The 22,693-nt window shown below is 43.8% G+C and overlaps 1 protein-coding gene across 1 annotated transcript in view; it reads right to left on the reverse strand.

The window, feature by feature from the left end:
- PDE4D (phosphodiesterase 4D) overlaps positions 1-22,693 on the reverse strand; it is a 224,249-nt gene that overhangs the window by 170,146 nt on the left and 31,410 nt on the right. The gene's annotated exons all lie outside the window — the stretch shown is intronic.

Below are 22,693 nucleotides of genomic sequence, written 5' to 3' on the forward strand. Positions count from 1 at the left end.
CATTTATGTTTCTCCAGAATGGGGGGACCCGTAAGGTAATGATGAGGGTAAAACACAATCGCACAGTTTAAGTCTCAGCTTAGTACATGATCGACTCTGATGGAGGTCAAAGAGAGAAGGAGGAGGACGAAGGAAAGGAGACGCAGACTGTGGGAGAATGAGAAATGATCATTTAGTTGGTTCAGTGAATTTAATCTAACTTTTTGTTATACCTTGGAGCAGTAACTTGGTGGTGTAGAGGTTACTCATGGGATTGCTAACCGCAAGGTCAGAGGTTCAAAACCACCAGTCACTCTGTGGGAGAAAAACAAACCTTTCTACTCTGACAAAGGGTTACAATCTCAAAAACCCACAGGGGCAATTCTATTCTGACTTCCAGGGTTGCTATGAGTGAGTATAGCTTGATGGCTGTGAGTTTTTCAATTTTTTCTCTTTGTGTAGTAGATCTAGAACTATATAATTTCTGTTTTCATCCCATTTCTGAAAAAATTTAAAAAGCCCGAGTTGAATTATCTATATCACCAAAATGTATTCCTTGAAATTATAAAACATTTAAAATGTGAGGGTGTGTTTCAGCTAGCCTGTAATGGTTTACATTTTCTTAAGAGTTGAAATTGTTCCCTAGAAATGAGTAAGATCAAGGCTACTCAAAGTTAAGCCAATCACCCCCAAAGTCCCTTTGTTTATTTGCCCTTCCCTTTCGCCGTATGGACTAGCAGTCTGATGGAATTAACGGAATTGCCTGGTTATTTTGGAAGGGTGTTCACCCAGCTGCAGACAGTGGGAAGAACAGAGGCCCTGGGGTTCCCAGACGTTTATCTTTCCAAGTTTCTTTCCACAACACAAACCACTGCCTTTTCCTTGAAGTCAGTTTGCGGTTTTTTCACGAGTCCCAGTCAAGGGGCTGGGGCTGAGTGCTGAGGTAGGGCTCAGTTGCAGGCCATAAAAAAGCACAACAGAATTGACCCCACACATGCAAGGAAGGCACTCTCCTGTTGCTCTTCCTGTCTCCACATCAGGGAGGGAGGGGTAGAAGAGCAAGACTGCAAAACACGTCAAAGTGATGACTTATTCTTACACTTGGTGGAAGGGCGAGGTAGGGGGTTGAGAGAACTAACCCACCACCCAGAACATAAGAAAACCAATGGAAAGCCCTGGGAAAAGAAACACACCTCATTCAGCTCATCATAGGAAAGCACCTGGCATCATGCTGTGTGCTTCTCCTGGGCACGCCTTCCCAAATGTTTCCAGGAAGCTGCCTAAGTCATGGGCCAATAGGCTCACCAGGGGCCCTGGACTAAGAGCTGAAGGCTGATGGCTATTAGTAAGGTTGCCCTCAAATGTACTCAGAAGACACCAAAAGGCTTGTCACCCAAGTGTGCTGTCACTGAAACAAGTAAAGGGCCCTGTGAGTTTTTAAAATACTGGAAACTGAAACAACAGGCCCATCCCGGCCTCGCTTCTCAGTCTATTGCAGAGTTATGACACCAGGGAGAACACCCACCATTCACTCCCTTCAGGTGACCCCATGGATCAGAAGACTTCACAGGTATCTTTTCCTCCCACCTTTCTTCTCGTGTAGGAGACAAAAAGCTTCTATGACCACATTTGTTTCTACTGACCTACTTCCTATATTTTACTTAATAACCGTTTCGAGGAATTCTGTGAAGAGCTACATCAGAAAGAGTCGGTTGATCTTCTCTTTCCAGGTCAACTGGAGACACAGAAGTTGAGCATCATAGCACCTTTGTACCACATGCTATTACAATGAAGACACACATACAAGAATAGGCACATTATTATTCATTGGGAGGGTGATTGAGAATAGAGGCACAGAATTCAAATTTTGGAATAATTTCATTGATTTTATATCAGCATGAGTATGGGGGCTGTAGAAACACTGAGATGGGAGCAGGTCTGGGATTTCTTGGAGCAGCTGGGCCAAAGGAAGAGATGAAGCTAGCTATTAATTGCCTATGAAACGAAAGGTTTCCATCTGGCAGTATTTTAGAAGGGAGACTTGGCGTTAAATACTTTGAATAGGTTACAAGAGGCACCAGTCTCTGGAGAAGGACCTCATGCTTGAAAAAGTAGGGAATCAGGAAAAGAAGAGGAAGCCCCCGATGAGACAGGTTAATACAGTTTATGCCGAACACGGGCCTACCTAGAGCCAGGATTGTGAAGATGCTTGAGAACCCTATTGTAAAGTAAAACAAGACAAACCCACGGCCATCAAGTCAGTTCTGACTCTGCGATTGTAAATCTCCACAGAAGCAAACAGCTTCGGCTTTCTCTCACAGAGTGGCTAGTGGGTTTGAACTTCTGATGTTGAGGTTTACAGCCAGCGCTTACCCTACTGCACCACCGAACAAAACCACACTCACTGCTATCAAATTGATGCCGACTCACAGTGACCCCGTAAGACAGAGTGAACTGCCCTGTGGGTTTCTGAGATTGCAGCTCTTCGCAAGAGTAGAAAGCCCCATCTTCCTCCTGTGGGAGCTACTGGCCACGAGTAGCCCAACGTGTAACCACCACGCTCCCAGAGCGCTCACAGCATCACTCACCAGCTGCGGGAAGGTCAGGGGCCTGCTAGTCTTGCCCTCTTCGGCTTTTGGCTGATTGCAGCTTAGAAATGCAGCCATCTTGGAGCTTGGAGACAGACTCTGGCCTCCGGATGGTGGAGAAATTACCTCAAAGAAGTTTGGATCCCTGACAGTCTGAGAGCAGCCATGTTGGCCCTGGACCACTCACATGGGGTCCCTTTTGCATGAAAGAGATACAAACTCCTATCTAATTAAGGTACAGTTTTTAAAGGTTTCGTTCCCGCTATTTGAGACATAGGCTAACGAGAAGAGTGTGCATACATAGCATGGAGAACCTTTGGGAGGGGCTTCTTAGATGCCCAGGCGACCCATCACTGTGCACGCCTACATAGAGGACCTCGTCTATAGAATGACAAATAGTCGAAATCCTTTTAGGAGATTATAGACTACTTTTATTTTGGATGGACAGAGGACAAAAGTCAAAACTTTAATGTGTTCACTATTTTAAAAAATTAAAACATTTTAATAATCACTGGTATGATCCCCCTCCCCCCTATAACATCAAGCAGTCTTTATTTGTACGCCTTTAAAAAAAATGAGAGGCGGGTGGGCGGGAAAAAAAACCAAACAAAAATAAGGAAATGTATTACAGTTAATGACATATTTCCACTGTCTCATTTTTTTGCTCCCTGGAGTCAGAATCCCCATCAACCAGTTTAAACCACTTTAAGGCCAAGCCTTGTAAATAATTTGTAACGCATCGCTTCCAAAGGGCCCGAACAGCTGTAGTATTGGAGGTCAGCAGAGTCATCTGCCAGGGTCACATGTGTTTCACATGTCAAGAAGTGTATATGGTTTCCATTTTAACCAGGATCATACGGAGAAGGCATTTGCAAACAAGTGCTCTGGTGTGATGCTGCCCAACAGTTGCTATAGTTACACGATCCGCGTTACCACCGCAAATCACCCGTGTGCTTAGTCCCATCCGTCCAGTCACTCAGAATGAATATTCACAGCAGTTCATCATGTCACAAGATGGTTAGTTCGTGATCATGATGCTCAAGGAGTATAAAAAGTAATATTATATCACTTCCATTGTTCTCATAATGACCTTGCTCATACACAGAGAGAAGAATGTGTTCCGGCATAAAAACATCACCAACCGACACATAATTCAGATGGCACATAGATAAAGAGCTAAGGAGAGAGTACTTCAGATAAAGAGACGAGGGTAACCCTCCTCCCTTCATTCTCACTTTGGGCAACTTTGAGCACAAAGAGAAGACATCGGGCTTGGAGAGAGTAAGACTTTCTGAACAAGCTGGAGGAACTGGGCCCATGGAACCAAAATGGCAGAACCGAGAGGGGAATGACCTCCAGATTTAAGGAGTTTATAAATAGAAAGCAAAGACAACTAAGCAAACAAACACTTTATCACAATTTAAACTAATTTGGAGCAGGGGTGGAGATATCGGAACTCAACTCAAAAACCAAATTCACTGCCACCAAGTCAATGCTGATTCATAGACCCTACAGGACCAGGCAGACCCTCCTCGGTAGGTTTCTGAGCCTGGAAACCATTTCCAGGAGTGGAATGCCCTGTCTTTCTCCTGAGGAGTGGCTGCTGGTTTCAAACTGCTGATCTTTCCGATTGCAACTTAATGGGTAAACACTACACCACCAGGCTCAGCGGAGTAGGAAAAGGGAGTGAGTGACCCCTCCACTGGGTTTCCCTGCTCAGGAGAACAGAGGCTCTTACATTGCATTTTTATTGAGTTCTCAGGGTTTTTTGGCATGTGCTCTTAAAAGCCTCTAACTAGTCTGCTGGTCTTGTTGATATTTATGAGATTTAATGATATTTCCTGTATGAACCATGCTCCGTGAAGGAGATGCTTGCCCTCTGACCAGTCCACTCCTCTCTGTAGAGTCCAGCGTGAGCTTCTGTATTTGAATAAGTCAGAAGAGAGTGCAGACAGGCAGAGACAAATACCCACTTGAGCTAAGTCTGGGCTCCTGTCAAGCTGGAAAAGGTCCCTCAGCTCTGAGTCACTTATACAACCAAGTCCCTGAACATGCTTCTGTCCCTAATATTTTGTTGCCCGGGACAACCATCAAGTCCACATGAAGACTTCTGCCAGCTGGGAGGAGGACTGGCCCAGGAAGCCAGGATTTTAACTCTTTGTGGAAAAATCAAAATAACAAATGCTGTCAAGGGTAGCCCCTAAAGGGTCATACTGGGAAGACTGGAATTTATACATTGGCTGGATACCTTCTCTTCAATCCCCAGGGAAATACAACTAAAAGAGATAAAGACCACTGACTGAAACATACAATTTCTGAAAGTAATAAAGCATTGCTAGAGTTCTGAGTCAGAATTGACTCAAACTGGCAGTGATTTTTTTTAAAGTAAAGAGTTAGTTGTATCCTTAGATAGTATCTAATTCAATATCCTTATCATAGAGGTGAGCATCCAAGTTTAATGTAACCGACCAGACAGACGTCAAACAATGCAGTACCCCCTTGACAGCCAAAGTCTGTAAACTGTGAGGTCATCATCACTCTTCCATGAGTTTCAAAAGCCCAGTGGGCAGATGCCAAACAAAGGGATATTAATGAATCACAACGAATCATCTCTCCCTTTGTAACAGCAAAGGGTCCTGACTTGAAAGGGCTGCTTTGCTGGAATACCAGACCGCAGTCCTCAACATCAGCCCGAGGGGCGTGACCATCCATCAGCACTGTCATTACTCAGTCTGCTTATGCAGTGTGTGTAGTAAACTTGAAAGTACTTAAAATGATTTCAAGACCCAGCAGGAGTACCTTATCTGGAGTCTTCTTATGTAACATTATCCAAATTTGGTCTCTGTTTTCTCTACATTATTATACGTATATATGCATACACATATATGTGTAACACATACATATATACTGTATATACTCATGTAGAAGCCAAGTTTTCTAGCACATTTTTTAATGTAGGTTTTGTGGTAAAATTAGGTGCCTCAGCTGATATTTGGGTCAGCTTCTACTCATGTATATACGGTAATATGTGTATGCACACACACACACATACATACATATATATATAAGATACACGCACATTCTAGAGATCAACACATATATGAATAAATACAATTGTAAGCCACTTGGCAGATGCAAATAAAGGCAAGAGTAAGCTACCATCCCATCCGAGCATTCAGAGCATATTTTCAAGAACAGGAAACAGCCCATGCTGACTAGAGCGTCTCAAGACTAGAAACCTCTCAAAGTGCCGGTGGACCGTAAAATAGTGCAGCCACCATGGAGAGTGGCATTGTCGAATCGTTAAAAGGTTGGACATAGAAATAGCATTCGCTTCAGCAACTCTAGTTCCTTAGGGAAGGTTAGAAAGATGCAAACATTACTTTTAGGAGTGAATGGACCACAAATGGAGAGCGTGTTAAGACTGAAGCTTTGCATTTGGATCGTCTTGTTTAATAATGATTGCTAAGCATCTCATAGCAATACTTTTGGACTAACCTTTGTATGAGTATTTATTACCCACTGCCATCCAGTCAATTCCTATTCATACCAATGCTATTAACTCACTGTTATCTACTCGATTCAGACACATAGAAACCCTATAGGACAGGGAAGAACTGCCCTGGTGGCTTTTCCAGGCTGTATTCTTTACAGGATTAGAAAGCCTCATCTTTTTCCTGTGAACTGGCTGGTGGTTTTGAACTTCTGACCTTGCAATTAGCAGCCCAACAGGTAGCCTCTACACTACAAGGGCTCCTTTATACCAACCCTATAGGACTGAATCTAACTGCCCCATTGGATCTCCAAGATGATACATTTTCATGTTAACAGATGACTGCATCTTTCTCCATTGGAGTAGCTGGAGGTTTGATCCGAAAGCCCTAATTCAGAAATGAATTACATCCACATCCCACTTAACCTTAAATTAATTTGCTTGTATTCCAGATTCACTGTAATAGCTTGGTAATCTGGTTTACCAAGGAGAAAATAATAGCAGAAGAGAAGAGGTGTTAGTAAGGGCAGGCTCACTACCAACATCAAGAAATGACCACTGGATATGGAAGCAGCAGATGAGAGATGACATTACAGCAAGATTTGGGGGGGGAAAAGCCTCTTTATCAATCATTAGCTCTTGAGGGTTTATGTGCATGACAAAGAGGTCTAAAAGTGGATGTTCGTAATGATAGAAGCCGCCCAAAACGAGTTCATTATACTCGGTCAACTTGAGGAGGCAATGAATGAGCGCAATTCATTTCAAAATTTTTCATTCCGCATGATTAAAATAAGATGATAAATCTTGATTTTTCTAGACTCTCCAGGACTTGGAACATTGTTTCCTCAATGAGATAAGCTAAATATAGATCGGCTGGGCTATGAAATCAGGGAGCCTGGTGGAACAATGGCAGCCAGTGCAAAAGTGCTCACTGCGAATGGGAGGTGGCAGGTGAAACACGTCCAGGAGCCTCTCAGGAAAAAGACCTGGCCACGTGTGTGCGTCATCAGGACCCCAGGCAAGAAACTATAAGGGGCAGATCTCCTGTCCCCCTGGGGCCACTCTGAGTCAGAATCACCCTGATGGCACTTCGTAGCACTGGAGCCTAAGCCATCACCTAATGTTATTCTAGATGCGTGGAGGCCTAAAGGGGTCTTTGGGGAACAATGGAAATTAAAAGAGAATACAATTTTACCACCAACTCTTTGAAGCCTCCTTTGTATAAGACACGGGTTCATAAAGTTGTGTGCATCTTCTCAGTCGACTAATACAACCAGAAATGATTAAGTCATACATTTGTATTCTTCGCTTAGTTTTGGTGACATTTTCTTCCTTCGCGCTCCTGCTATATGATGTTGCTAGTGTGAGGCCTTTGGCGCACTTGTCCTCCAGTCTCTAAACCACCGATCCTTTCTTCTCTCCATGACCGTGGAATCTTATAAAGATCGCCAGGTGGCTCTCAATCAGACCAGGTTGAAAACCATTACTCGCAGCTCTCCATTGGAGGGCTGGTGGCAAAGCAGCTTCTGAGTTGAACTGCTAACCACAAGGTCAGCAGTTTGAACCACCAGCCACTCTGATGGAGGAGGAGGAGGTTGTCAGGCCTCAGGAGGTTGTACAGAAACCCCAGGGAGCAGCTCTACTCTGTCTACGGAGTCCCTGTGAGTTTGAATCATCTGGATAGCATACTACTGCCTAGCATACTACTCACTTGGCTCTAAATCAGCCTCAGAATAAGTAACTTCTTTAATGGCAGACATTAGAAGTCTGTGCTTTCTGAGTTTAGCTTCTCTTGAAAGATTGATAGAGAGCTGCCATTGAATGGACTGACTTATGAAAACCGTGTGTGCAATAGAATAAGCATCGGCCAGTCCGCCATGTTCTAGTTCCTTGCTGTGGCTACTGGCTCAGTCCATCTCAGCAAGGGCCTCCCCGGCCCTGAATTTCACTCCACCTGATGTCTCTTTCCAGTGACTGGTCCTTTCGGATGACATGTGAGTGGGACAGTGTCCTGCTGTGATCCATAGTTTCCATTGCCTAATTTTGGAAGTAGATCAAAGTAGATCAAGTAGACCTTTCTTTGTAGTCTTAGTCTGGAAGATCTGCTGAAACCTGTCTACCATCAGTGACCCTGCTGGTATTTGAAATACGAGTATCATAGCTGCCAGCATCACAGCACAGTGTGAGCCACCACCATATGACACACTGAGACAGGTGGTGGTCTTTAAAAATAGCAGCCTTTTCTTAAGTACGCATTTTTAGTAGAAGCGTGGTCTTCCCATGCATTCACTCACTAACCCTTAGGATTCTACACAGTCATTCGCTTAGGTAACACACACGCAAGCTCTCTTCACTGCCACATCTTCCAGAGGATGTGCTGTACCTTATTTTGATTTGCCAAAAGAATGGCAGTAACATCCCCCCTCACGCTGCTTAGAGGTGACATATGGTACTTACACATCCAGAGACCTCGATGCCAGGTGAGGGTGACTCATTTAGCTTTTCTTTTTCTATATTGGGAAGCACCTAAGGGGATCTGTCACATGTTTGAATCTACTCTTCTTTGAAGTCTGAGTTGAAGGCTCGTTACTTTCTTTACATTTTGCACAAAGGCATTTTAGATGCGCAGGTGCGGCAGCCCCAAATAACAACAGTACTTTGAACTTTTACAGAACCTTTCATCCAGTGATACCAAAACAATTCAGTTTATTAAAGTTTATTAAAGCCCCAAGGAACTGGTGGACAAAAGTATCCAACACATTTCTAAGTGGGGATGTACCACATCCACTGGGATGGCGGTGTGTTTCAAATCTCCCAACAATGGGAACGATTAGCAATGGTTCTATAGGCCATGTGTCTAAAATGTGATAATTACTGGTCAAAAATCATCAAGGAATGTGATGAATTTTCTTTCCCAATGTGTGTTGACTTCTAGAGCTACTGGTCCACAGCACCTGTTTGTTGGTGTTAGGGGCTATCGAGTCAGTTCAGACCATCTGTATGACAGAAAGAAACACCTCCTGTCCTGGGCCATCGTCACATTGTTGCCATGGTTTTGCCCATTGTTGCAGCCTCAGGGTCAATCCATCTCTTGGAGGGTCTTCTTCTTGTTTTTAGAACCTGACCATTCTTTTCCACCCCTTTTAATATGACCAAGAGTCCACTTCACTGTGTAGTGAGGGAGAAGTGTTAAGTATGGAATTGATCTTTAAGTGGACAATGGATACACAAATCAGGTGGGTTCTTCAGAGGTAAATTTTTAAACTAGCGCCTTGGAACTGTGCTTCTTTAAACAAAACACAGATCGAATCATTCACCTGTGCTTCTTTCTGGATTCTCCCACCCCTTCTCTCCCTGTGCAAAGATGTGAGCAGAAGACTGACTCACAGTAGGGACTGGGGTGCCTTCCCGTCTTCCGGCACTTCAAATGTGTCATAGAGTCAATATTTTCTCTGAGTGAAATGTATATAAATGTATATAATGAAAGTTTATCAGATGATGGTATTTATTGGGCTTTGTCTATATATGTCTATATGTGTATGTATGTGTATAATGTAATCTTTTGCCCTAATTTGATGGTGTATCTTCTTTCTTTTGGCCAGCTGCTGGTTCTCATGTGTGTGTCTGTCACTTATATCATCCAAGGAAACGGTACATGAGTGAAAATTCTAACAGAAGGAACAGCACTTGAATATTGTTTCAAAATCAAGCACGTTCCTAAGGAATCTGGTTTGAGGCAGATGGAGAAAAACCTCCCAGAGGGAAGGCTGTTAAATGAGCCTTAATTGCTTGCACATGCAAATAGAGTGACTAAGTTTGTGTGCACAATTAGGAATTTAAACATGTTGGAAAGGCCGGGACGTAGAAACAGGCAGGCAGTTTTGCCGGCACAGCCGGCTTTCCTCTGAACACAGACGACAGAGCACCCTTGGTGAAGGAGAGTGACTTCAAGGGAAATTCGATTGACTATTCTTTCTGATGTTCAGCTTCAAACTCCGGAGCTCACTGATGCCGGTGCCAGAGTTCACTCAAGAACAACCTGGTTACCCACGAATCAGCATTTCTTTCTGGTTCCCATGAGCCACGAAATATTTCAAAAGCCAAACTCACTGCCATCAAGTTGCTCCTGACTCATAGGAACCCTACAGGACTTCCCCTGTGCATTTCGGAGACTGTAACTCCTTAAGGGAGTAGAAAACCTCATCTTTCCCCTGTGAAGCAACTGGCAGTTTCGAACTTCTGACCTTGTGGTTAGCAGCCCAATGACTAACACTATCCCACCACAATATTTGATCATCTCTTTGAACCCTTAGAATAACCCTCAAAGATAGATTTATGGATCCCTGTTTTATAGATGAAGAGATGGAGCCTCAAAAAATTGTTCCTAATCAAATGGATCTTAAGTGGCAAAAGCCAACATACTGATTCTGTATAGATTTTTAAAAATACCAATCTGAAAAAAAATGATAAAAACAAACCTACTAAGGGTGGGTAAACTTAGTTGTGAGTGACGGGGTATGGAGACAAACAAGCTCCCTGTCATTGAAGATATGATACGGAAGGCATGACTGGTCCAGGGTGAGGTGAGTGGCTATGTTTAGGATGTGGATAATCTAGACAGTGGTCAGGAACAAGGTGTTAAATTTAGAGACAGAAGCCAGGGCCCGCGACAGGCTGGGTGGCTTCTGAGGCTCTTGGGCAGTCTGTGGGGAGGGAGTGTGCTGGTCAGGTGGAAGCATCTAGTTAGAGATCAGCACTATAGTCTTTCAGTGGGAAAGCGACTACTTTGGCAGCAGTGAGGGCCTATCTGATTGGTTCTGGCCCTGCTGTGTGACACTCACAAGCCTCGGGTTGGACCCCGTTCCTCCCAGTGGCTCTGACTACCCATATGGACAGCGTCTTCTCTGGTCAGCTGCCACTGACGTTCAGAGATGTAACTCTATCTTACACCACGGAGGTCTCTTTGCGGGCGTCTCGGATGCTCCTTTTGATTCTTTTTCCTAGGCAAACCCAAGGGAAGCTAGTTCTAAAGAACATTTGATGTATAGATGCTTATGTCTAAAGTGCAAACAGTGGACCTTCAGATCAACTCCAAAACTCAATTCAGTCACCTCCTGGGGTCTTCTTCCATGTTATTCTCAGAAAGTTGAGAAGGACCCCAAACAATTTCTGTCTGTACCAACCTACAGCCTTTAAAGTGAGCCTAATCAGTGAGTGACTTATTAGACGGCAGTTCATTTAGATCCCTATAAACAAAGATCGCAGGAATGCAGATTAGTCTTCACTTTGATCCAAGCACTTGTAATTGTGTAAACAGGGGCCATGGAGCATGGGCACCTGATAGAGAAGTAGGCATCCAGGAGGCTGTGGCTCCAATAATTAGTCACTCAAACAACGTCTGTGCCTTCAGAAGACCTGAGATCTCAGGGAATCACAATGGACAAGGGACAGCCCACCCCCTGAAATCTCAGGCACGGTACATATCAGGCAGCAGGGAGAGACAGGAGCAACATCAGCAGGGCATTGCGACTGGTCCTCGTTTCTCCTTCTACTCAATATTCAACACTCAACATTCAGTTTTCTTTTCTCACAGCACCCTAACTGTCTTCCAGGAACTGACTTGGTTTCTCTTGTGCACAGTACTAATAGTAGCACACAGCGCTTGGTCTGTCTGCCACGTATTGTGCTTCGTAAATATCATCTGCTATTATTTTCATGACCATCCGTTTCAGCAATTACTATTATGATGCCCACTTCAAAGTGGGGAAGTTTGAGGCCCTAGGAGCTTACATAATTTACTCAAAGAGGAATATCTAGGCGTGGCAGAGACAGGATATGACCCGAAGGTCTAGGCCCCCCTAAACCAGGACTTACTATCTACTATCTTACAACTTACTCTCTACTGTTGTATAGTCTAGCTGTGACTCTCAGCATAAGGAACATACAAAATCAGTTGTGAGAACCCTCCCTAGATCCTTCCTGCCCTGAGTCTTTCCCGTGAGTTGTCTGAGCCCTAGCATCTGAAAATGCTTCCATTCCTGCAAGCACAGTCCTCCGGTCTCCTCCCTGATTCTCAGAGAATTGAGAATGTTTCTAATAGTCTTCCACTGGGTTCCATGTTGCTTAAGATAGCCATAGTTGATTTCTGTCTTGCGATCAGAAAGCGTAATTGCTGCTATAAAGGGGCTTGATGAGCCAGCTTTAGGAATAACTGGATGGACTCCTCCATGAGCATGCTGCTACATCACGGCAATTCTCAGTAATGACTTATTAAACTCACCGAGAAATAGCTTTGTGTCGAGATAATAGGCTAACTGACGCTGCTGCCCTCTCTTTGAAACCGATAGGACTCCGGCCTTCTGCTTCCTGTGCAGTTGCCTCTAAGCCTGGAATCGGTTCCCTAGACTCTTACCAGTCAACCTGCTAAGTCATATCCTCGCAGCTTTCTGGATGTCTAGGTTGTCTTTTCTGTCTGCACCCTTCCTTATTTTTATTTACTTTTTAACTACACCCTTGAAAACTCTCTGAAGCGTATTTGTGCAACCCAGAGATTCTGTTCTAATTCCCAGGCCTCTGGGCAGAGGCCCCAAGGGTCAGTGGAGGCATTTCAAGTCACACTGGATCCTCACAGGCTCACACAGTCTTTCGCATACCGGCCTGGAAGATACACAAGGATGGGATTCCCTTGTGAAGAACTCACTGTATAATTCGTAAATATCAGAAATAAATCCAGAGAAAGCAAGGCTGTGAACTTACCCCCCCCCCCCTTCCCTTTTGTTAACCAGGCACACAGAATACAATGGATTCGAAGTACCATATATTCTTGTGTATAAATGTGCTGAAAAACTGGGGTTCGGCTTATACACAGGTCAGTGGTACCCCAGCGACGTGTAACATCTCGTGGGTGATTGCCGTTCCTCCGCTGTTCATTCAAAGCCCTGCTGACACTGCTCGAGTCAATAAGTTTTTCTGGTTTCCCAGGTAATAATTAGGTACCTTGGCTTATACTCGGGTTGGCTTATATTTGAGTATATATGGTACTTCCAGTTTGTAATCTCAGAATGCCAACCTCAATGAAAAAGAAGTACACAGAAGAGAAGATGGCTGAAGGAAATGGTCGTTAAGCAAAATAAAACTTTGTGGTAGAGTCATTTCTGATTCATAGGAACCCTAGAAGATGAGGAGAATTGCCCCCCACAGGGTTTTAAAGGCTGCAAATCATTATGGAAGCAGCACGCTACTTCTTTCACCTGCTGTACAGTGGGTAGATTTGAAACATGGGCCTTCAGGGTAGCAGTCAAGTGTTTAATACTAAAAAGCACTGACTATTTAGATAGCTAGATCAGAAAAAGTACCTTGGAGACACAGGGAGTCTGGGAATTTCATGCCTAAAAAAGGGTGTCCAAGAGGATGCTGATGGATAGAGAGAGCTCACAACTGGACCAAGAAGCCACATCACGGGCCACAGATGAAATACTGATATTGTCAAGAACTTTGTTTTACTTGGATCCCCAACCAACTCTCATAGAAGCTGCAGTCAAGAAATCAAACAAGGTATTGGGCTGGCAATCCGCTGCGAAAGATCCCCTTAAAGTGTTCAGAAGCAAAGTTGTCATTTTGAGGACTACGGAACGCCTGGTCCAAGCCATGGTATCGTCTCTTGCCTTATATTCATGTGAAAGTTGGACAATGAATAGGGAAGACTGAAGGATTGAAGCACTTGAATCATGTGGCTGACAAAGAATATGGAAAATACCATGGGCTGCCAGAAGAATAAACCGATTTGTCTGGATGGATGTACAGTCAGATTGCTCCTTACAGCAAGGACGGCAAGGCTTTGTTTCACATACCTTGGATATAGTCTCAGGAGAGGGGTCAAAAACCTAAAACTGCCATTGAATCAATTCTGACCGAGAGCGACATTTTAGGGTGGACTAGAACTGCTTCTTTTGTTTCTGAGGTTTTCGATCCTTACAGAAAGCCATATCTTTCTCCTGAGGAATGGCTGATAGGTTCAAACTGCTAACCTTGTGATTAGCAACCCAACACAGAACTAAGTAGGGCCTCCAGGCCTCCTTCAGCAGGGATCAGTCCCGGGAAAAAGACATTGTGTAAAGTAGGTCCATGAATAAGAGGAAGATCGTCTAGGAGGTGGAATTGACCCAGTGTCTGTAACAGTGAACTTCCATGTAACCATTGTGAGGATGGCATGGGGCCAGGTAGGGTTTCAGTCTGCTGTACATAGGGTCATTCTGAGGAAGAACCAATTGGATGGCACTCAACAGCAGCAATGTCTCAGCCCTCAACACAGAGACAAGATGATGCCACCACCTGTGTAAGGCTGTTATCTTTAGGGACTACAAACAACAACAAAAACACAGTGGGTTTGAGGACCAAGAGGGCTCCCACCACAACATCTCCTGAGACAATCCACCTGTCCCAAGTCCCACTGAAGCAATGTGCCCTTTCTTCAGCATGCTCCAGTCCTGGCCACTGTGTTGATATCGCACTCGAGAGCAGCCAGGCAAAGCCCTGGGAGAATTGAAGAATGCTTGAGGAATTGTACGTCACAGGCAGGAAGGAACCTTTCCGTTGGTTTGTGGGCTCCCAAAGGGTTTCATGTGTCCATCATTTATCTCATTCCGTTCCTAGCCATACTTATGCATATATTCAGTGACAGACGATGGAGGCTCATGGTCTGTTTTCCCTTCTTGAGAAGAAATGAAGGAAAGAAAGGCGGAGGGGAAGGAGGGGAAAAGAAAGCGGGGAAGCCAGAAAGAAATCCCCAGGAAATCACTTTGGGGAGAGGCAAAAATGGCTGCAGCCTGTGTGAGCGAGTGTCATGCCCAGAAATTTGAAGGGAGCATTTTGCCATTGAGTCAGACTCCGTCGACTTTGTCATCGTTTGTTAGCTGTAGATGTCAATGAAATCACTTCACTTGTCTTGCCCAGCTCTGGATGGAGAAAGCAGGATGGGAACAGTGTCTACCTCAGTGGCTTAGGAAGGAACAGTGTGTGGGACGCAGAAGCAGTGCGTGCTAACTTTTATTACTATTCCGATTACTAATGTATCCAACTGATTTTTCCCTGTAGCGCTTCGGAGGCAGTGCAGGATAGGAAGTTGAGAGGGTGGTTCCCATCGACTCTGCGTTAACTAGCTCAGTGTCACAGATCATCAGTACAATTTGGAAAACTAGCCTCAAAGGAATTTTTAAAAGCTTGCCCCACTGAAGTCATCCTATTTGAGGTAGGTGTAGAATATTTTTTAAGGCTCACACGGGTGGGAAGCACTTTGTGTACAGAGAGAGAGTTGAGAAAGAAGCTTTTGTTGGTCTTTCTTTTCTCTCTCTCTTTTTTTTTTTTCCTAAGAGAGACTTGATTCTGTGTCCCAGAAGACAAAAAGACTATGGTTATTAAATGTCTTGTTTCCCAAACTGACTCCTACTCCCAAACACAAACACGGACACAATAGTTCATTTTCCTCTAGGAGGAGACCAAGCTGGTCCAATGAAAAGACTGTATACATTTAAAAAGGCACTAACCATGACGAACCCGGTGACGACCGTGATGACGAGGACAGCGCGGATCGATTATCACCGCGTCTTTCCTCTCGGTGATCACAGAACACTCTACACACACTCTCCTGTGTATCGTTTGTTACATGGAGGTGCGGGTCTTGCTAGGCACATTTTCTAGAAAGACAGCAAGTTTCTAATGAATTGCCAACAACTAAGGTCAACACTGGAGACAGTAGCATTGACTGTAACCAATGGCATTCCGTTATTTCATTATTTGCAAGATTTGGTCAATTAAACCTGGGAGCAGGGGTTCTGCCTCGGCTTAACAGGAGCTCTGTCTTATGTGTTTGTTCAAAGGTGCTCTGTAGGGACCTCATTGACCAGCAGGTTTAGAAAATACAGACCTTTCTGAACTCAAGGGTGGTAAGAAAGGGACACCGATAGGGGTAGACTGATGAAGTTTAGACCCTCTGTGTACAAGTGAAAGATTCTGAATATGTCTTGGGCTGCTGAAGGAACAGACCGATCGAGTTTAGGGGGTAAAAAATACTCTTTAGAAGCAAGGATGGCAAGACTCTGACTCACTCACTCTGGACAAGTTATTAGAAAAGCACAGTCCCTGGGGGCAGAGATCTGTTTGATAAGATAAAGCATTCGTGAAAATGAGGGAAACTCAGTGAGGTGGCTGATCCAACAGAGGCACTAAGTGGCTCAACTATAAACAGCCGCCGAGGATGGGGCAGCACCGGCCATGCTCCATTTGCGGTGAGGAATACGGTCACTGTGGGCTGGAGTTGACTCCCGGCAACTGAGTAAGGATGTGGCAGCCCGCCTTAATCCCCTTCCAAGGGATCGGTGTGGTGACAGCAGATCCTATCATGGGGCTGATCAGATCACAGCTTTACACAGTGCCAAACCACTGAGAATCATGGCCCAGCCTCGTTGACACACAGTATGGACAAGCGGGGGGGGGGGGGGGGGGGGAGGGGCCTGGGGACACAGCTCAATCCTTGACAGCCACTAGCAACAATATCCATTTACATGGTAGCTTTTCAGGTCACTTGGAGAATAAAAGAGCAAGACTGTCATAGGCTCAATCATCAAAGGACAGAATGCTGCCCAGTCTGAGGGAAACTCATTTGAAATGAGAGTCCTGGCGGTGCAGTGGGTATGTGTTGGTTTGTGATTCCCAAGGTCAGCAGTTGGAATCCATCAGCCAGGGCCTTCTACTCCTGAAAACAGTTACAGTCTCAGAAACTCAAAGGGGCAAGTCTACACTGCCCTGTAAGGTCGCTGTGAATTAGCATCAGCTTAATAGCAGCGAGTGTTTATAAATCTTGCTGGTCTTCAGGTGATAAGGTGATAGATCTGCCCCTAAACCATGAGAACACTATATTCCTCAATTGCTGAGAGATTTCCCCTTTTTTCCTTCAAGTAGATCATTTGCCCATTTATAAATAAATAAACACATACACTATTTCTTGCATGACACTAAGCATATCTTTAACTATTTATGATTTCTTTCCCCCATATTTTACTCACCTTATTGTTTGCCAGGTAAAAGAAAATTAATACTACTGAAATATCACAGCAATAATGAAGCTAATATTTGTTGAACACATTCTGAGTACCAAGCCCAATACTGAGGACTGACTTAGAATTTACTGAGAAAAAAGAAAACTTAAGACAATTCACATAAATAGACAAAGATGGCACAGCTAGCAGTAGGAAAGCTGGTTTTCCATCCTATCGAGTCTGACTCACACCAGTCTGCTGTGCTGAGTGACTAAATGAATATGTAGCCTCATTTAGTTATTTCAATTACAGTTACAACAAAATACCCAGAACAGATTTTCACACAATAAAAACCCACTGCCGTCAAGTTAATTCTGACTCATAGAGACTCCATAGGATAGAGGTGAACTGCTCCATAGGGTTTCCCAAGCTGTCACTGTTACAGAAATGATAGACTCATCTTTCCCCCTCTGAATGAATGGTGGATCCACACTGGCAAACTTACATTTGTTTAGCAGCCCAGGGCCCCCCCACTGCACCACCAGGGATCCTATTCTGATCTGAGGTACAAAATTGAATTACTTTCCCGTATGGTTATGGAATATCACTTTTTGCTGTTTATAAAATCAAGTATAACAAATCCATTCTTGGCCAAACAATCATCGTGACTGTGGCCCTGCTCAATACTTGCTCTCACGAAGTGATCAATGAAGGTATGGGTGCTATAGCAAAGTGTGATGAAAAAAATGGATGGTGTCTGGCTATCAGAAAGAGTAGTGTCTGGATCTTAAAGGCCTGTCTTAAAATAAGAAGCCATCTAAGTGATGTGTCAGTTAAGTTCTCACAGAAGGAGCACTCCAGTCAGCGTGATCTAAGGATTATAAATAAATGAAATCCAAGATCAGAGCGGGGGATTGTATTACAGCTCAAAATCTGAACACCCGTTTTACAGAAGGCTATGATGACTGTGAAAGCCCCAAATTCAGGGTCACCATGTAAATTAAACCTCCATTAAACTCCCTTGGAGCCTTAATCAAGGGAAGTGAAAGTGTTGACTCAACTACAGTGCATTGAACTACAGAGAATCCCTGCAACGATCGTTAGGGTAAGATTTAACACACTATCTTTTGTTTTCCCTTGGACACATTTTCAATTTGTTTTACTTTCTATTATCTTCTGCTTTCTCTTGGATGAAGATTCATCTATGTTTTATTCTGTTGTTTGTTTGGTTGTGGTATGGTTTTCTTTATATGAAATCCAGGATAGGTAAATCCGAAGAGACAATCACTAGATAGCTCCTTGGGGTGATGGCAGAGGAGGTTTGGCGGCAGATAACCAAACTCAAAAACCCATGTTCAATACCCTCAAGTGGAGGCTGACTCACAGAGACACTATAAGACGGGGTGGAACTTTCCCCTGTGAATTTCTGAGACTCTAGCTCTTTATGGGAGTAGAAAGTTCCACTTGTCTTACTCAGAAGAGCTGGTGGTTTCGAACTGCGGACCCTACAGTTAGAAGATCAATGTGTAACCACTACGACACCAGGACTCCTGGGGGGGGACGCTTAATGGGGAGCTAATAATAGTAAGTACAAGAAAGCAGAAAATGTTCTACAATTGATTGTGGCGAGGATTACTCAACCCCTTTTAATATAGTTAAACCATTGAATTGTCTGGTACATGAATAATATGTCAATAAATTGATTTTAAATATATTAAATAGCTATCACTCTATCTAAATAAAAGTATGAGAAGGCAAAATGAGTTAGCTTATCAGAAAGAAACAGACTGCTCCCCTCTAAGTGATTATGAGTTTTACACATAAACATTCATACTCTTTGTCTCTATGTGAAACATGTAGCGCAACATTGCTTTCTTTCTAGAAGTCTTTATGTAGAGATTTTTGAAAATGTAAAGTTCCTTTGCTTAAAACATTTAGAACTCTTCACAACTAGATACATTATGTATAAAAGTAAAACTAGCGAAAAACTTTTAGGAAGGTAATGTAAAACCACACACGTAGACTATGTTAATATTTTAAATCTATTCAATAATGATCATGTTTCAAACACACTCCTGAAAAAAGCTTACTAAGCACTCACTCTCAGAAATTATTAGTGTTGACATAATCTTTGACCTATGAAAATGGAAAAAAAATAACCACAAACCCCAAAACCCGAATGAAAGCAAACCGCATGGTGATGCTTGTCCTGTTGAGGCACAGAGTAGGGATGGTTTGATGTGTGACATTTTACTCCACAAGCTGACTGGGCACCTTCTAACGCACTAGATCCTGAGAAATCACAGAGTTCATGCACGGAGATTCCTTTGGTAAGAATTTAGAAGCCTTCTCTTTGTATGAGACTCTTACTCCCGTCGTCTCAAATTGACACACACACACACACACACACACACACACACACACCAGGGGACTTAAAAATGTAGAAAATTTACATGGAAAGATAACACAACTTTTCTTTGAACTAATATACATTCGAAAGCCTCTACATGGTACACATACACACAATATGTATATGCAGGCATACGTACATAATATACCGTATCCTATCCCATTTAAAAGCTGCTTGTTTTTAGCAGGCTTACCCACAGGTACATACGTATGTGCAGACGAGAAGGGTTGACTAGCTACACTGTCACCACAGAAGACATGCTCACGGCCTTTCTTTGAATAGCTCATGTTAAAGTAACCCAGATACTCACAAATAATTGTTTCAATTAAATAGCTACATTTTTAATAGCGCTTATGAATTGCTGTGTGCTTTAGAGGAGCAATAAATATACAAGATTAAGCTTCTTACTCGACAATATAGAAGATTAATTTTGGTTTTATTCCCCTACTTACCAAATAACTAAACCCTATTAGAAAACACTATTTTGTTTCTAAGCAATCATGTATATTCAGGGTTGTTTTTTTTTTTTAAAAAAAGAAGGGAGAACAGGACATGTTTTGAACTGGTTCTACTTCCATGTTGTTTTATGCTTGTTGCTGTATGTGTCTCCCTCTGTGGGTTATGTAGGGAATTGTACTAACGTGCTTGAATAGAAGGTGTATTTTCTGGAGTTGAAAGCTAGTTGGCTTGTTTTTACTTCTCGGAGGGTCTCTAAGATATAATCAAAACAGCTGCCACATACTTTGGACATGTTGCCAGGAGACAGCAGTCCCCAGTAAAGGACCTCATGCTTGGTAAAACGGAGGGGCAGCGAAGAAGAGGCAGGCAGGTCTTCAACAGGATGGATCAACCCAGTGGCTCTGGCACGGGGAGGTTGTGAGGGGTGCGCAACCACGCCGTGTTTCGCTCTGTTGGGCACAGGGATGCTACGGGGGTGGGACTGGCTCGATGTCATCTAACAATGACGACCACAACAACACTTTAGGAAACAAGAACTCAGGACAAGACATGTTCTCCTTGTAAAGGTCACGTGCAAACAGAACAAAGAAAGCCACGGCCCGCAGGCCAAGGTGACAGCTCGCACTCAAAAATCAACACATGTCAATACGTCTCTTTCTTTCCCCAAAGAGAGTACGTTGGGTGTGTGCGATGGCTGCCTGAATTGGGCGGGCGAGTTGATGGAGGTGGTATTTGGGGTACAGTGGTGGGCAGACTCAGGAAAAGGACCCCCTGCTTATTTCACATTCTGCCACCCTATTCATGTTCTCTGTGTCACACTGCCACACTAGTCACGTTCTCTGACCAGGTCTGCGTCCTCACAGGGATGATAGAGACGCCAAGTCTTTCATGAACATCCTCTAACTTGAGGAGGATGAAACAAAAGGCAGGAAGCTTGGGAATTTGGAGAAATACTAACAAACGACAAGATGAAGGTCGTCACGAGGGTTCCTGGTGAGGCTATAGAGCACTGGTCTTGATTTAATATTGCTGGAAAAGAAAATTCCCAAGCAGATGAATTGTGCCTAAGGGACATACCAAAAGCTGCCATTGGATCAATTCTGGCTCCTTGCAACTCCATAGGACAGAGTAGAACAGCCTCTGTGAATTTTCCAGATTGTAAACCTTACAGGAGTGCAAAGTCCTGTTATTTACTTATTTCTTTTTCTCCTGTGGAGTAGTTGGTGGCTTCAAACTGCCAACCTTGCGGGTCAGCAGCCCATCATGTACCCAGGACACCACCAGGGCTCTTCCTGTCACTTGGCTTTACTGAGAAGCCAGAGCTCAAGAGCTGGATGAATGTGTGGGTGTGTCATCTCTGACTCTCTGCTGCCCTCCCATGTTCAATACTGCTTCGGTCTGATGCTCACTGCCTGCTAATGACGTATGCAGGTGAGCCTTATTCTAAGTCATGGAGGGATTCCTGAAACGCCTTGTCCTGATCTGTCAATGTGGGTTTCATCACCCTGTTTTACTGTGCTGATTGATTCTTATATTTTATTAAAAATAATTTTATTGGGGGTTCGTACAGCTCTTATCACAATCCATCCATCCATCCATTGTGTCAAGCACATTTGTACATTTGTTGCCATCCTCATTTTCAAAACATTTGCTTTCTACTTGAGCCCTTTGATCAGCTCCTCATTTGCCCCTTCCTTCCACTCCCTCCCTCATGAACCATTGATCATTTATAAATATTTCTTTCATGTCTTACACTGTCCAATGTCTCCCTTCACCCACTTTTCTGTTGTCTGTTCCCCAGGGAGGGGGTTATATGTAGATCATTGTGATCAGTTCCCCCTTTCTCCCCCATCTTCCCCTCCTGGTATCGTTACTCTCATTATTGATCCTGAGGGGGTTATCTGTCCTGGCTTCCCTCTGTTTCCAGTTCCTATCTGTACCAGTGTACATCCTCTGATCTAGCCAGACTTGCAAGGTAGGATTCAGATCATGATAGTGGCGGGGTAGGGGTGGTGGTGGTTGGGAAGGAAGCATTAGATTCCTAATTTTAAAGAATTAAACAATTGGTTTATTTTTAAAAATTTAAGAGAAATCAATTGTTTTCTTTCAATGAGCTAAGATTCAAGAGTTTCCTGGCTGAAGCCCAACCCATGGGCCTGGGACTTTACAGCCTTCACAACCGCAAAGAGCAATTTCCGTACAGTAAGATCTCTCTCTCTCTCTCTCTCTCTCTCTCTCTCTCTCTCTCTGAGAGGGATTCAAGAAGTTCATGGGGGGGGGGAATCCATTATCTTTCAATTAAATTTTTCCACGAACTATTCAGAGCTGCTTGTCATGCTGGAAATGATCCCGAGGACACCGCTAGTATGGATTTTGAGATAAACACACTTTAGCAAGTAGATGAATTCACGATTATGGAATGCACACATTGGGGGGGGGTCTCTTATGGATAGCCATACTTGGACATGCACACCATTAAGCTTGGCTACGAATGCAAAAGTTGAGGGGTTGCATCTGTCTAAAATGCCCAGAGAACTGCCTTGGAAGAAGCCCGGCCAGAGTGCTCCTTCTCCAGGTGAGGATGGAAAGACTTTGTCCTCCGTGTGTTAGACAGATTGTCAGGAGAGACCAGGCCCTGGAGAAAGACATCACGCTCAGTAAAGTAGAGGGGCAGTTATAAAGGCGGTGGCCCTCAGGGAGATTGCAATCATGGGCTCAAGCACAGGCACAA

This window comes from Tenrec ecaudatus, chromosome 2 (assembly GCF_050624435.1).
Source record: "Tenrec ecaudatus isolate mTenEca1 chromosome 2, mTenEca1.hap1, whole genome shotgun sequence".
Lineage (NCBI taxonomy): Eukaryota > Metazoa > Chordata > Mammalia > Afrosoricida > Tenrecidae > Tenrec > Tenrec ecaudatus.